We start from the raw sequence: 13,204 nt of genomic DNA on the forward strand, positions 1-13,204 counted from the left end.
AAGGCAACTAGGATTAATAGATCTGTTTAGCTCCCTGTGCTCATCAATCATCATCAAATGTGATCAAGAGTGAGTTTTACAACTTTAAAACGTTTTTAAAACAGTGCATGTTTGTAATAAAGACTGTAAAATTGCTGTGTAATTCATCCCCACAGTCGCATGTTTATAATAGAAGACGCTTCAATTTCGGTTTGTAGACGCTAAATCAGGTTTATTTTGTACATTAACATAACGGATATACATACAGTGCTGGATATTAACGTGAATCCTGTCACATTTGCGTGCAAAAACAGTGCAAAGCGCACTTTTTGTGTGTAGGCGTGAACTTTGTAACGACATTGTTTGTGACTCATTCGTGACTCGTTGTACAAAGGCTTTAATTAACTCCACAACAAATACATCAAATAATCATTGTAAAAGTTCTTACTGTAGTATTTTTCACAAACGTTACATGAGATCTGCTTCCTTCATGTCTCACTGTGCTGTTTATCTGACGCAGCCGGAGATTGAGGCATGCACATTCTGACAGGCACTTGGAAACGGTGGGCAGAACTAGCAGAACTAGCAATAAAGGCACAGGCAACAAAAACAGCTACATTGTGCTTAGAGCAGAAAATTACAATATTCTACAATATTCTAAAAGGTATAATAAATAATCTGATGGGTCTTTTGAGCAGAAACTTTACAGACAAATTCCTGAGACACACTTTTTACAGTATAGTGGTTGGTTTTGAACATGAATTTGCCTTTTCCATGTTGACGCTTAGGTTTATAATAATTTTACTAGTTGTATTAAGCTGAATGTTAACACTGTTGTTATGCAATATAATATATTGATTTTAGGCATTTGGGTTTAAGAAAGAAAAGGAGAAAAGTCTTTTTAAGATTATTTATCCATTTCCATGACTGTAGCACAAATGTTTTCTAGCTATTTTGCTAGATAGCAGTATTTAAAGTGCATTTTAAAGCAATAACTGAAATTTAGATTCAATTTGGGGCTAACCTTTTGCCAATCATACATTTATATAGATATATTTAAATAGATATATGTTTTTAAGGGGGATAATAATATTAACCCTAGAAATTGTTTTCAAAAATGTAAAACCGCTTTTATTTCTCAAGAAGAGAAAAAATTATTGGAAATACTGTGAACATTTCTTTGCTTCATTAAACATCACTTTGGAAAAAAATGAAAAATAACTCCACAGGAGCGATAATCATTTTGCCTTCAATTGCCTGTTATTATTATTTTTTTTTGATTGGACAAATTTCTTGACACTTTCTGGCCTATAAAATAAAGAAAATAACAGAAGAGATTTCAATGTTCTTTTATATAGTTGTAACTTGAGTTGTTACTTTGTTTTATACAAATTAGAATATTTTTCAGTATCAGTTTAGTAACATGAATTAAAATGTGATTAAGATATTTGAAAATGTCATTCTCTATATTTTAATAAGCATAACTTTCCTTGTTGTTGAAATATTCTAAAATAACAAAATTAATTAAAAAGCAATGTACAAACACAAAATTCAGAATTAATAAACAGTTATTCTCTAGATTTTGAGCATATCTTTTAAAAAAGCTATAAAAGCTAGGTGTAAATATTTGTTCTCTAGATTAACTTGTTTCAGTTGTTGGAACAGTAAAAAACTAAACTAAAAATGAGTTGTGCAGGCAACAACAAAAATTACAAAAAAAGCAACAGTAAAGTGAGATTTACCATATAAAGTGGTCAGATTCTCTTCATGTTGTTTCGGAGGGATCAGGCTTCTGGCTCTGGTCCTGTCTCTGTATTCTCTGAATATCTTGGGCCTGCGTCTATACGATGACAAAAGCAAAAGCAAAAGCAAACACGCGCATGTCAGACCACATCACATCTAAATCACTCCGGCATCTGCAGTGCAAACAAACGGCAGGCGCCGGATTGAGCTGCGCACACAGGAAGTCAGCTTGAGATCTAACAGATCTAAAACAGATTCACATTTCATCTATAAAAATACAATAAATCATGTTGCAGATAGGACACCGCTACATGATGAATAAGTCTTTCTCAAACCAAGCAGGAGTAAAATGAAATAAACAGAACTAACTACCTAAACAGAAACTTCATAATGCTTAGATTAGGAACTCTTAGTTTAATTTTGTTCGTTTTCTTTGAGTGGTAGCCTAAATTATTCAGTTTGTGCTAGTTTTAAAGTTACTGTTCAAGTAAAGATAGAGATGATTAGTTGACCCAAAAATTAAAATGTAGTTAATAATTATTTCCCCTCATGCCATTTCATTCCCATGAGACCTTCATTTGACTTCAGAACACAATTGAATATATTTTAGACAAAATCTGAGAGCTCTCTCATCCTCCATAGACAGCAGCCCAGCAGGTCAACATGGTCAGATTGACATTGTACCCCAACGCTGTGAGATGCTGCATTTTGTTTGGAAATTAAAATCAGAACTCAACGCCGGACTGACGTCAATGTTCAACGTCGGACAGATGTTGCATTTTGGTTACTTTCCAACACAACCTAAACACAACAAAATATCAATGTATAATGATGTTACAGCTTGTTGTTGTATAGACGTTACCAATATGACGTTTATCAGATGTTGGATTTTGGTTGCCATACTTGATGAATAAGGGTGCTTTCACACTTGGTTCAATTGCCTGGACTGAACCCAAGTTCAATTGTCCCCACCTTGTCACCTTCTCGGCTGGTTTGTTTGCACTGTTTTTTTTTTTTTCCGTCTGAACCACGGTACACTTGTGTCATTGAGCTGCTCTTGTGTGTACGGTTGTTGCTAGGTGACAAACTTAAAAGCAAATTGCTAAAATGGAAAGACGGACGCACATCGTGGTCCTACTGCTTTTACCAAATCTTTTGACATACAGAAAGCGACTCGTGTCTGTCTGCTGTAAAACTATTATAAACGTTCAGAAAATAACACAATGTCTGTAGTTGTTTTTTGAGGAGACAAACCGACATTATTACTGTGTTTGCACTGGGTCAGTCCCGTTTGTCACCAAAGTACAGTATGTGATACACACACACACACACACACAAACGAATGAACGTTATGAAAACAATAGTTGGCGGTTCACTTCCATTATTTGGTACGATTGCATTCATATCAGAAGTCAACTGGACCATAGTTCACGCAAACTGTACCCCACACCACCTCTTTCAGGTGGACTAGGGTAAGGTTCAGAATTCAGCAAACACGTTCACACTAGCTAAACGTACCATACTTTGACATCAATCGAACCCGGGTGGAGACCAAAAGTGCTAGTGTGAAAGCACCCTAAATGTTAGTATTTGACGTCATTATGCATTGGTTTATGATGTTGGCTCAATGTTGGATTTTGGTCACTTTCCCTCAGAACCTAAAATCAACCAAATACAACATCATTTCACGTTTTTATTGGACATCAAAAGTTTTGAAAATTGTTTTTGGATGCTGGCGACCTAAAGCTAACCTAATATTAACATCCAGAAAAGAAACCAAAAACACTGTCAAATTATCCCGCATTATCATACAAAGCTCCATGAACTTTTTCTTTACTCTTTTCTTTACACTTTCTTCACTTACTTTCTTTACCGCATCCGGTCATCTAGGTGCACATTTACTGATTGATTACAGTTGAACCACTGAAGACACGTGGAATATTTTGACAATGAATTAGTTCCTTTTCTGGACTTTGAATAATAATAATAATTCTTACATTTATATAGCGCTTTTCTAGGCACTCAAAGCGCTTTACACATTGGGGGAATCTCCTCACTCACCACCAGTGTGCAGCATCCACCTGGATGATGCAATGGCAGCCATATTGCGCCAGACCACACACCAGCTGATTGGTGGAGAGGAGACAGAGTGGTGAAGCCAGTTATCATATGTGGATGATTAGGAGGCCTTGATGGACAGTATTGGGCAGATTAGGCCAGGATGCCAGGGTTAAACCCGTGCTCTTTTTTTGAAGGACATCCTGCGATTTTTCATGACCACAGAGAGTCAGCACCTCGGTTTAACGTCTCATCTGAAAGACGGCGCTCACTGAGCAGTATAGAGTCCCGTTTACTATACTAGGGTGTTAGGACCCACACAGACTGCAGGTTGAGCACAACCCCTGGCCTCTCTAACACCACTTCCAGGAGCAACTTAGCTTTCTCATGTGGTCACCATGTGAGAGCTGCAGAGAGCTAACTTCCGCCATTAACGTTTGTTAATGTTAGTTGATGAAAATACAGTCAATCATTGTTAGTTCATGTTAGGGCTGGACGATACTGGAAAAAAAACATTCATTGCGTTATCTTCACTTTCTGAGAATTATATTGCGATATTGCACAAGATAACTTAATTAATCGACTTAATTTTAGAAGGTGATTTGGGATGATTTTGTAGGGGAGTGCATTTGCATAAAAAAATAAAACAATTTTAAGAGCAGAGATAAAGCAAATATACAAATGAAGGACTCAAACTATACAGGTACAGAAATAAAATTATCAATTGTACAAAAAAATCTGTATATTCTTTGTTGTGTGAATAATTATGTGAATAATAAATTGAAAAAATGTGAATAATAAATCTGTATATTCTTTGTTGTCTGAATAATCGTCTTTCGGATGAGACATTCGTCTTTCGGATGAGGCATTCGTCTTTCGGATGAGACGTTAAACCGAGGTCCTGCCTCTCTGTGGTCATTAAAAATCCCATGGCACTTCTCGTGAAAGAGCAGGGGTGTAACCCCGGTGTCCTGGCCAAAGTCCCTCTATCGGCCCTTACGATCATGGCCGATTATCCCCATCCACCGAATTGGCTCTATCACTGTCTCTCCACTCCACCAATAGCTGGTGTGTGGTGAGCGCCCTGGCGCCGTTGTCCTGTGGCAGCCGTCACATCATACAAGTGGATGCTGCACACTAGTGGTGGTGTGGAGAGACCCCCCTTCATGATTGTGAAGCGCTTTGGGTGTATGGCCATACACAATAAATGCGCTATATAAATACACATTACATTACATTACATTACAATTAAGTACAATGAACCTTTTTTAAAGTTACAAACATAATAGTTAATTTGTTTTGAAAATGCTTTAAACTCACTTGAAATGTTTACAGAGGCCTTAAAATTACTATTGGTAAACTTTCACTTTTTTACTTTACGTTAAACTGAAATAGTATGTGTTCTGAACGGTTGTACCTGGTCAGCTACAATTCTGACTCCATATTGCACGTCCTCTGACGTGACTATTGCGGATTCACACATTGCGATAATGATGCTAAATGAGCAATATCACAAGTAGCAGTGCGATATGGCTGTATATCGGCACTGGTGGGAGGTGTGTCTAGGTGTGACGATATACAGTACAGCCGTATTGCACTGCTACGAGTGTGATATTGTGTTTATACAACAGTTTGACAGAATAATCATGTATATCAAAAAGAAAATCAAACACAAGAGTCTAAAAACCCTTTTGTATGAGAAACTACTTTCTTCCACCATTCCTTCACTTTTGCAGAAACCATTGCTACTTCACACACATCACTTTAGAGCTAGTATTTGAATGATTCTCTAGTGTAGTGTTTAAAGTGATGACAAAGCAAGGGATTTTGCTCACATTTTAAGATTATAAGACAAGAGATTTCCTAGTATTTCTCTGTTGAAATCTGAAGATCACAATAATTCTCCCTAAAAAAGCCAAAGCAGTGGCGAAACACTTATGCAAGCATTTCTTCTTTCTTTCTTTTTACTGAACTAGTCTGCAGTAATGAAAACAGCATTATAAACAAACAGCTGGCCAACCAAAAAGTAACTCAGGGTTATACAAAGAGTGGCCAACACAAAAACATACATTCCTGATATGTCCCATTTCACACTCAACAACAATTATTATGGGATAAATACAGCACTGCAACACACAAAAGAGAGATCGACTTAGAAAGTCACGTACCAGTTGATTAGATCAGCTGAAATTACGATGTTCTTCTCGTCTAAAGGCTTATTATGTGGTCTCTGTTGCCATCTTGTGAATAGACAACATCAACCGTCTTTGCTCTGCTCAATGACAGGTTAATGTCCACCGACACTGTCTCTCAGAAATTATAACTATTTAAAATTGCCACTATCCTTATAAATAAACTACATAGTTGTAATCTAAACAACTACATTCTGGACTAAAAAGGCCTCAAAAGTACAATATGTTGTCCAACAGCAGCAATATTTGTCAAACTATAGAGTGTCCTCTGCTTGTTGCTGTATGTGGGCGGAGTTATACACAAGGGTGCAGAGTGAAGAGGCTGGATGAGTGCTGTTATTTACAGAATATTGCATGGCTATAACCCAATCAGATTCAAGAACGAGACAGAACTGTTGTATAAAACGATATATTGCGCAGCTCTAGTTCATGTATGAATATTGTCATGAATATTGTCATTTGTGTGTGGTGTCAAAGTCCCTCCCAAAAAACAATGAATCACAAGCACACGATCATGACCATAACCATATTTTAATCAAAGTAACTAAAATATAAGTACTTAAAACAAAGTATAACTAAGTAAAATAACTACTACTATATTACTAAGTAAAATAACTACTATAAATTTTATAACAAATAATGATATAGTAATAATGTACTTAATAACTAAGTAAAAGAATCCTTATAATATAAAATAAATAAATAAAAAATTCTCAGAGTAATAAAAGCGACCCAAAATAAGGTAACCATCTGATTTGAAGAGCAATTGGATTAAGTTTTGATTTATTTACTGTAATATGGTTTATTTACTGTAATATCTACTTACTATTGTACTGGTTTTTGACAATGTTTGTTTGGTTTTTATCATTTTTATCCATACAATGTATCTTGGCTATTGCGAAAAACATACCAGTGCAACATAACATCAGGGTCATATTTATTTCAGTCATATTAGAAACTGTTTAACCTAACTGTCCTTTACTATTTGCTCACAGCACAAGCATGGGCTAATCTAAACACTCATTAACCTGCCGTGTTGTTTTGTTTGTGTTTTGTTTTTCACCCTGAGGAGGAAATTATTTACAGGCCTCCCGCCCTGCGATCCTGTCACTCCAACAACCAGCACTTTCCCTCCTCTGACCTCCAGTTCTGCTCCAAAGCAGATGTTGCATTAAAACTTGACAAAGCAAAGGGGAAAATACCAATGTATGCTGTGTTCTGACATCTGGAGACATTAATAAGGCTCAGAAACATTGTTCATTGGTTTGAGCTAACTACAGGAACATGGTCAAAGTGAAAATGGGCGGAAAAGGTGGAGCTTTCAAGCTAAGCTGACCCTTAATTTATAATAAGTTGGAAATAATAAAAATAACAATAATAGCACATAATGTAGCGTCACATAATCCTTCAGAAATCATTATAATATACTAATTTGTAAATGATTGTGATACCATATTGTAGTGGAATGGCCGAAAATTCAATGAATGAGTGAATGAAATTCAAAAATATCTGTAATATTATTTTTTATTGTCTTTTTTGGTCAGATGAATCTCCTGTTTGGTGTATTTTAATTATTTAATCTATTATTATTTCAAAGAAAAAGCATTAATTAAGTATTTATTTATTTATTTATATTTTTACATTTTCTTCAGAGTAGTGTAGGGAATAGATTGAGAGAGAATGCAAACAATTATGATCTTTTAACAAAAAAATTATATATATATATATATATATATATATATATATATATATATATATATATATATATAATTTATCCATTTACATAAAACAAAAACAAAAAAAACATACTGTACTATGCCTTATTTAAAACTTAAAGTTTAGTCATTAAAATTTTGTAAAGTCTATAGCATTGTCCAGGACATGCAGTTTGGATGAGCACATATATCATCCATTTGGGGCCCGCAGCCAGCTTATTGAAAGGGGTGGTTCTTTTTATTCTGAAAAACTGACTTTTTTGCAGTTATTCCCCTCATTTTCTTTTTACTTATGAGGCTGAAAAACTGCATTTCAGTGACATTTTAAGCACTAATTTTTGCTGGATTCGCTTGTCGGATGGTGATCATAATCACACTTTTTTGATGTAGACTACCAAAAATATTGCCTACCATTTTTTTCAAATTGCTTACCAAACTTTTTTACTACAACGTGTTTATTTACAAATGTGCATTTAAACTAAGTTTTGTATTACAGTTTTATCAATAATGTTATGAGATTAGCATTTTAAATGATCATTTTAGCATTTTAAATTTTAGAATAAAGAAATATGAAAAAATACTTATTTCTTTAAAATACACATTTTTTTATTATCTTATAATTTTTTGAGAAATCTTTTAAAACTTAACTAAAAACTGAAGCCTATAGGCAAATAACAAACTGACTAGCTCATTTCCTCACTCAGAATCTGGCCATTTCAATAATAAAATAATTCATTCATTTATTCATTCATTTTCTTTTTGGCTTAGTCATTTTATTCATCCGGGGTCGCCACAGCGGAATGAACTGCCAACTTATCCAGCATGCTTTTTATGCAGCCGATAAAATAATAGAAATTTTTAATAATAATAATAATAATGATCCGCTTGGTCCTAAAGCCTTCTTCGATTGATTATTTTCACAATTTATCATAGCATAGAAGTCAAGAAAATATGTGGACCTTATCAGTAGGGGGTGGGTCTTTCAAACAACTCCAAGCCCCCCTGTCTACAGGGCTGCATTCATAGTTATAAATTGCTGTGAAACTGCATCTAAGTCAGTAAAAAAAAAATATATATATATATATCATTCATTAATTTTCCTTTGGCTTAGTCCCTTCATTAATCAGAGGTCGCCACAGTGGAATGAACCGCCAACTCACAGCAGATGCCCTTCCACCTGCAACTCAGTACTGGGAAACATCCATATACTCTCGCATTCACACATGACCAGTTAAGTTTATTCAATTCACTTTATCGCATGTCTTTGGACTGTGGGGGAAACCAGAGTGCCTGGAGGAAACCAACACGAACACAGGTAGAACATGCAAACTCCACACAGAAATATATATATATAAGAAATATATATATATATATATATATATATATATATATATATATATATATATATATATATATATATATATATATATATATATATATATATATATATATATATATATATATATATAAGGTGAACTTATTGGATAATGATGGTTTGTTTTGTAGATTTTTGAAAAAAAAAAAATCTTAAAGGGGCTAATAATTTTTTCCCAAAAATTCAAAACTGCTTTTATTCTAGCCAAAATAAAACAAATAAGACTTTTTCTAGAAGAAAAAATATTATCAGACATACTGTGAAAATTACCTTGCTCTGTTAAACATTATTTGGGAAATATTTAAAAAAAGAAAAAGAAACATATATATATATATATATATATATATATATATATATATATATATATATATATATATATATATATATATATATATATACATGCACCAAAACAAACAACACTTATTTCACTAAGCCATGGGAAAAGTCTAGAAATTCTCATTTTAAGCTCAACAATGTTTGTTTAAAGTCTCGGGAGAGACTGAGGAAGTCCAGACACTGTCATATCTGGTGATAATTCTCGTCTTTTCCACAATAAGAAGACCACAATAGCATTTCCTTCCACTGGATGTGTCTCCATCGGACAGGAAACAATGTGACCTAGTGCAAATACCCGAGCAGCATCCATTCAATTCTTCAACTGTTCAATTCCTCTTGTCCAAATAAAGACAGTAAGCAGATGATTTGTGGGGGACAACGTGACAGGACAAAAGCCTCTAGGGTGATTCCTCTTCTGCTAATCACTGAACAGAAGCTTCAGTCTTGAGGGAATCATCAGCCATAAACACCCTGACTGAAAGACTCCCTCATTTGTGCCGCAGTCCAAACTATCAGCACAAAGCATGAATGGAATTTACTCCAGGACTTTAAAGGCTATAAACGAATCGGCCAATACCAGAGAAAACAACAAAGTCCGAGTAGCCAGTGCAGCTCCGTCGTTCATTTGACACACACGGCCCGCCAAAACAAGCAGATGGATATTTTTTGATACATAGAAACGTTCTTTCAGCCACTGGAATGTCCTGGCATGGTGGTTGAACCGCTTGTGGTCTTCTTGGCGAAGGGCTTGATGGCTGATACAGAACTTTAAATCTAAATATAATCAGGTTTCTTTGTCTCGCTGAACTATTCCCAAAACTTTGGACAGCATAAAGAGATAATCTCAATATACTAAACACACATAATGACTATTTTATGCTGTCAGCCTCAGCAGAAAACAACTTTATCATGATTGGAGTTGCTTCAAGGAGTGTTTGTGCTCCTGAAATGTTATTTTTATCCTTTTATTACATTCTGGGAGAGTTTGACCTAAGCGAGAGCAATGGAAAAAGTTAAGAGAGCTCTTGAAAACACAGTTTCTCTGTAAAAAAAATAAAATAAAAGTCTGTCACTGAAGAGTTTCAGTTTTTTTGTGATTCACAAGTGTTTTCTGTTTATTTACGGTTGTGAATTGCATTATGGGACGTTGATCTCTGCTCTGTCGACTTTTGGTGCTAAAAATTCAACTCTTAACAAAGTGACTTTTTTGAAGTTTGACATTTTTGAAGTTTGAAATAATAACAATGTATAAGAAATAACATATAGAGAAATGAGTCTGTAAAATAACAGAAAATGTACTGGTAGCTTATTACAAGATTTTTGTACCATAATATTATACACCAACCCAGACAATATATTACTTTAAACTATTAAAAAGTTCATAAAAATTACTTTGCTGAACTTTTCAAGGTTAAAAAAAATGAAGGTATCAGAATGCTAATTCAGAAACATAAATGAATTAAAAAATAAAACATGAATCACAAAAACTGCAGATAATTTTTACAGTGTTTGAAGATCTAATAACTTTTCTTTTTGAGCATTTTAATGCACACTCTTCTTTCAGAAAATGGCAATTGGTCAGAATAACAAATGTTTTCACTTGTCATGATTAAAAGGGGCTTTCCACCAAATGTTGATTTCTTAACTCATCTGAAGTTCACCCAAAAGCGCTTCACAATCCTGAGCGGGGTCTCTCCACTCCACCACCAGTGTGCAGCATCCACTTGGATGATGCGACGGCACCCACAGGACAACAGCGCCAGTATGCTCACCACACACCAGCTATTGGTGGAGGGGAAAGCTAGTGATAGAGCCAATTCAGTGGATGGGGATGACTGGGAGGCCATGATGGGTAAAAGTCGATGGAGGGTATTTGGCCAGGACACCGGGGTTACACCCCCACTTTTTATGAGAAGTGCCATGGGAATGACCACAGAGAGTTATGACCTTGGTTTATCGTCTCATCTGAAAGATGGATTTTATGCAAAAAACATTTTTGTTTTAAATTTGGAAAAATGTCACCAATTGGATCAGTTTTCCCTCGCCATTGGGTCTGAAAAAAAAAACACTGGATATTTTCGTAAAAATATTGGTTCTGGCATGAAAATTTATCTTTATGCATTTTGAGGTGGATGGATAAATTATTATATAAAATTTTTTTGTTCTAATATTTCTATTCCTTGTAACCTATTTCTAGTTATTTTTGACTCATAGCCAGGGCAGCATGATATTAAAGAAAATGAGCATTGCAATATTTAGTTTTTATACAATATATTAAATCCAAATTTCACAATATGACTAATTTATTTGGAAAGAATTCATACTTTATTATTGATTAAAATTATTCTGCATAACAAAATCCAATTAAAAGTATAGACAAATACAAAATAGTAAAGATGCAAATGAAATAAAGAGTGCTTTTCTCATTTACTAAAAAGTTTTATAGTATAACTTGAGAAAGAACTTGAATAATAAAATGCCAAATATCACTGTATAGTCTTCAACGTTTAAACAGTACAATAGAAATTTTCTTTCTAATCTAAAGCTACAAACATTAAAATGTATTGTTCATTTAAGCTCTCCTAAAAGAGAGATTAAAAATAATCACAGGTTTAAAAAACTGCAAATGAAAAACGTTCACTACATTATAGATAATCTGCAATTAAAAACCAGATCAACTATAATCATAGTGGACATTGCACATGCTACGATGTGACTATTGCAAATGTGTACAATGTAATATCGATGCGTAAACGATATATTGTGCATCTTCAAAAATGTAACAAAATTTAAGCCTTGTTAAATGTTGAATGTTAAAATAAAAAGCTCACTTCAAAAATGAAAAAAGAAAAATGTTTTCCTCTTATCCCATAAACAGCTGTGTTGGAAAACGGTGTGATGTGCCCCTGGAAGCACATTTAAAACTTTAAAACATTGCTTTTGTCAGTTTTTTTTTTTAAACTTGGAAGAGCGTTACAACCCCAATATCCTCATAGCCTTGCATTCTTTCCATAAACAACCATCCAAAAGCACTGCAGAAATGCTGACGTTACAATCTCTCAGCCAGCATGAGACCCTCGAGTCTTGTTTCCTTCCATCACCCAGATTCACCTGAACACCAAACCTGTCCAAAACTGTCTCAGTAAATCAAAGGCAGGAGCTCAATGTATCTTCCAAACCCTCAGAGGTTTGAGTAACTGTTCAACCAGTAAACTTGGAGCCATATTCACCAGCCGAGCTGCCTGTAAAACTGCTCAGGAGGGCCGATGGTAAAAAAGCATTGGCAATGTAAATTAACCTGAACTCCTGGACCTCACCATGACACTTTCTAAACAATGCAGAGTGTCTTTCTTTCTTGTTGCTCTTGATAAAGAATCTAGCAGATTAAAGTGTGTAATTCATGGGCACTGTGTTTCCTGCCAGTAGCTCTTACCGAGGGGGTTATTTAATTTGGAGCAGAGTCAGACATGTGGTTGCCATCAAATTCTTGACCTCAGCATCAAATGTGGGGTCGAGCCCATAGACACATGCCAGAGAGAAACAGGAGACCAACCAGCGGCTTTCTTGAGTTTCCTTAAATGCACAAACCTTACTGTATAAGATCATTTTCCCTCATTAAAATGTTTTACCGCTCTTGGAGACTCCAGTCTTATCAATAGCATAATATAATATAGACAAGCAAATAAATTCTGTTGTAAAAAGTGATTTCTATCAATTAAGGAGCATTGCCAAATTGAGGCCTTTTCTGTGAATTTAGGAGTTGGAAACCATCAATAACGTTTTTATTTTGTCCAGATTGGATTACT

At 34.7% G+C, this 13,204-nt stretch overlaps 2 protein-coding genes across 7 annotated transcripts in view; one reads left to right on the forward strand and one right to left on the reverse strand.

Annotated features, from left to right (window-relative positions):
* The window catches only part of sh3d21 (SH3 domain containing 21), a 63,295-nt gene that overhangs the window by 46,093 nt on the left and 3,998 nt on the right, over positions 1-13,204 (forward strand). The window lies entirely within an intron of this gene.
* The window catches only part of eva1ba (eva-1 homolog Ba (C. elegans)), a 33,154-nt gene that overhangs the window by 8,776 nt on the left and 11,174 nt on the right, over positions 1-13,204 (reverse strand). For 3 of the 6 annotated variants that reach the window (XM_005158309.6, XM_005158308.6, NM_001089345.1), the window contains 1 exon segment: positions 1,722-1,819. The exons of 1 other annotated variant lie outside the window; for it this stretch is intronic. The gene's annotated coding sequence lies outside the window, so the exon portion shown is untranslated. 6 annotated transcript variants of the gene reach the window in all.

Source organism: Danio rerio, chromosome 16 (assembly GCF_049306965.1).
Source record: "Danio rerio strain Tuebingen ecotype United States chromosome 16, GRCz12tu, whole genome shotgun sequence".
NCBI lineage: Eukaryota > Metazoa > Chordata > Actinopteri > Cypriniformes > Danionidae > Danio > Danio rerio.